Here is a 4453-nt window from a genome sequence, read left to right on the forward strand (position 1 = left end):
GCAGTTGACCATGCAAAGCCCCCGGTATGTGACTATAAGAGTGCAAGATGTAAATTACAGACTATAAAACACATTTCAATAACACTTTGTGAGATGCAGAATTGAAAGCAAAAGCTATTTAGCTGCTGTTATTAGCTCAGTCTGTATCCGATGCTTTACGATGGCTAGAACTCCTTGTGGGAAAGTGGAGTTATATATTCATTGAACAGACTCAATCAGAAAATGTGATGTAGTCTGAGTGTCTGCTCTTATTCCGTGCAGATACTGATCTTTTATGTGAATACTAGTCTTGCAGACTCAGATTTTTTTTTTATCATCATAAAATCTGGTCCACCTTGCAGCTTATTCTGGCCAAGAACCACCAATTTACACAGTAGAAGTCGACCGAAATTGGATTTTGCCATTACCAATAACAAAAGTGGTGGAAAAATCCAATAATCAGCCAATAGTTTTTAAAATAGTTTTATTGAATGATTTCTTTCCAGTGATTTCTTTATTATGCAAACAAAATCCCAATAAGAACCAGGAAAAAAGGTGCATACCAAGTGACTTTTGCCTTAATTCCGAAAAACACCGGGGACTCTTATTTTGAAATGTTAGTGCTCCCAGCTAATCTCACAAACAGATATGGGAAACAAAATATGCACTATTTGTAATATGTCATGAACAACGTATTTTATTGTAAGAGTGCATATAAAAGTGCGTATAAACACTATAAGGCAAGCATTGTATATATAACAAATATGAGCAATAATGAATCAACAATTCATCAGTGATTGCTAAATATCAGGTATTCCACTAATCCAGCAGACTTTTTTCACGTCTATCAAAATCAGCATGAACTCAACAGTCAATAATGTTTAAATAAATAACAGTTCAATAATGTCCATGCTTCATATGTGTTTTTCTGGGTAGTAAGTGTTATTTCCTAATCGCTTATGCCTCAAAAGTATAGAAAATGGCTATTATTCCCCACAAACTTTGCTTTTGTGAACAGGAGTGATATTTTGAAATTTACCTATTTTCCAGAACATTCCAGATAGATTCAGTGCTGAGTAAACTTGGAGTAACTTCTAGAACTTTCTAGAACTTTCCAGTAATATAAATATTAGTATAAATACAGGGACCTTAAGCCCACCAGTTCAGTTTAGTTCCAGCTGCCTAAGTGGATACATATCAAGACCTTGCTGGACGCCTTGAAGTATGATGAGTACGGCTGGGAGGTCATAAGAGACTTCAAAATGGTGGCATTCCTGATGGGTCTCCAAGGCAGTTTTACCAAGTTTCCCTGCTATCTTTGCCTTTGGGACAGCAGGGACACCAAGGCGTACTACCACAGGTGAGACTGGCCACAGTATTCTCTGTGGGGAGGAACAACGTGAAGTGAGAGCCACTGGTGGATCCCCGGAAGGTGCTGATGCCACCACTGCACATCAAATTGGGCCTTATGAAACAATTTGTTAGAGCTCTAGATAAGGAGTCGGCAGCCTTCAAGTACCTTCAAGACTTCTTCCCTAAGCTGTCGGAGGCAAAGGTCAAAGCCGGTGTCTTCATCGGACCACAGATAAAGAAGATCCTGGAGTGCAGTGAATTCCCCAAGAACCTCACTAGTAAGGAGAAAGCGGCTTGGAACAGCTTTGTCGCAGTGGTTCGGGGCTTCCTGGGCAATCACAAGGCCGAAAACTATGTGGAGCTGGTTGAGACTCTGGTAAAGAACTACGGCACAATGGGCTGTAGGATGTCCCTCAGAGTCCATATCCTTGATGCTCATCTTGATAAGTTCAAGGATAACATGGGAGCGTACTCGGAGGAGCAAGGCGAGCACTTCCATCAGGATATACTGGACTTTTAACGCCGCTACCAAGGACAGTATAACGAGAACATGATGGGAGACCAGATTTGGGGGCTGATTCGTGAAAGTGATTTACAGTATAATCGTAAATCTTGAAAATCTACTCACTTCTAAATCTTTTGTAGTCATTTTTGTATTACTTTAGTATAAATACATGTTAATTTGGATTCATATGTTGTTGTTTTTTCTGACTTTATGTGAACGAAAAGACACAAATTTCCACGTTTTCTCAAATTTCAAAATATCACTGTCCTGGTCACAAAAGCAAACTTTGTGGGGAATAATAGCCATTTTCTATACTTTTGAGGCTTAAGCAATTAGGAAATAACACTTACTACCCAGGAACAAAAATTGTGTTACATAGTAAAATCAATGGAGTGTCAATACTCGCTGAGCTACCCAGGCCCGCATTGATGAATATTATTTAATAAAAGTGAATGTTTATCATTAACTTTGTACATCTCTGTGGGTGTAGACATGTTTGTGTGACATCCTGCATCCGCATACCGGTCAAACTCAAAGTTTAACATTTCCGCACAAGTTTCCAAGTTGGAAGTCCGACTTCAAGCGGCGTTCTATTGCACTTTTTCTAATAGGAATTTCTGGCTTTTTGAGTTTAATGGAATGCAGCATTAGTCCATAAACAGTGACAAAGACTGAGTTCTGATTGAATATATGCACTACATGTAATCATTCACCAGAAGAAGTTTTTGCATTTATAGACTATATTCACCAGATGAAGGGTTTTTATATACATTTACTTTCACCAGATTACTTTATTTAATTATTATTCACCAGATATGAAGTTGGAGACGCAATGTACTATGGCACATTTCTGTGCATGCCCTTGCTTCAAATTACAAAACTTAATGAATATCTAATTAAGTGCATGTTTACAAAATATGAATTGAAAAACAATGTAGACGGATGGAAAACACGTTCGGTGTGAATGGCCCTTAAGAGAGCGACTGGCTGACATTTAAAGTGATTACGAAATAGACTATACTTCATGTACTCTATATAATTAGTGTGGTGGAACGACCCGCCCCTCCCTGTCTTCATCGTCGCCCCACCTGTTAGGGCCGTTCTTCCTCAGACTCACAACTGAAGTGGGCTGGAGAGAGGAGAGACTCAACTTTATTAGCCTTGTTTGGGCAGCGTATGATAAGGCACACCTGATGTGAGTGGAGCCTCATCAACGCTGCCATTAAAACACAGAGCAAGCCTCTCCTCAGGGAGCCTGCTTCTATGTCCTTGTGTGTACAAACTGGTGTCCTCACAGGTCCAGGAATGGAGCAGGCAGTGTTAGGCGTGAATTAGATGCGTCGCCAGACCCGCACCCCAGACTGGAGAGGGGATTGGGATTGTTTATTCTTATTTCCAATAAATGCCTCTCAGAGGTCTGATGCCACACCCACTGTGTCTGTCTCTTGCTCACCCCGCCACAGTGGTGGAGAATGCGGGCACTTTTGTGGGACGGCGCAGTTGGGCACCAACAGTGATGTTACTCACTCTCTCATTCACCAGTTAGATAGAAAGCCTGGAGCGGGATGGATAATCCACGGGTACGGCCTCCCAACCACCAAAAGGGTAAGTGGCATATAAGCATTTACCCTACGGTTGGTTGAGGCTGTCATGTTTAACCCATGTTTTCTCTGTCTCCGCCCAGGTGCATCAAAGGGGTGAGCTGGCCCAGAGAGGTTTCCCCTATATGCCAACTCCGACTGTAGGACCTGGTTGAGGAAGTAGCTTTCCAGTGTGGGTGGCTAAAGAGTGTGAGTCCGGCTCTGGACTCCATGTTCGGCTAGGGGCATGGGAGGAAGGGAATGTGGCAGAATGATCATCATCATGCCAGGCTCACAACTGGATTGGGCTGGAGAGAGGAGAGGTGCAACATTATGAGCCTCAATTGGGCAGCGGATGATGAGGCACACCTGATGTGTGTGGAGCCTCTTCAATGCTGCGAATGCAGCTGGCTTCTATCTCCTTGTGTGGACACACTGGCATCCTTGAAGGTCCAGGAATGGAGCAGGCAGTGTCCTGCTTGAATTAGATGTGTCGCCTGGACTGGCACCACTGAACCCCTGGTGTGAATTAGATATGACACCAGGGATTGAAGCACGTGTCGCAGCCTACAGGCCAGGATGCTGGGCTGCTACTCCCCATAAGCAATGAGGCCTAGGGAAGCCAGTCCAACCCACACGCTTCAGATACATGAGGTGGCCGCCGGACCCCGCCCATTATACCTGGACCTTACCCTCTCTGCACTCCCTACCTTCGCATTGCCCCAGTGCACCACGAGGATGACAGATTCCCCTTTATTTTGGACACTAATTCCCCATGGACACTTTATTCCCCTTTTTGGACATTTTATGTTTATTATTATTTTCAATAAATGCCTGTCCGAGGCCTGATGCCACACTCACTGTGTCTATCTTTTGCCCACCCCACCACATTAGAAACAACATAACTTAACAACAACTGAAAAAAATAAATATATGTATGCATTTATTAAGCAAAATATAATTTTTTATAATATTAATTAATTTTTAGCTGGTCATATTATTTCAAAATGGCGGCGCCTAAATGTGCATTCGCCAT

Source organism: Myxocyprinus asiaticus, chromosome 42 (assembly GCF_019703515.2).
Source record: "Myxocyprinus asiaticus isolate MX2 ecotype Aquarium Trade chromosome 42, UBuf_Myxa_2, whole genome shotgun sequence".
NCBI classification, from domain to species: Eukaryota; Metazoa; Chordata; class Actinopteri; order Cypriniformes; family Catostomidae; genus Myxocyprinus; species Myxocyprinus asiaticus.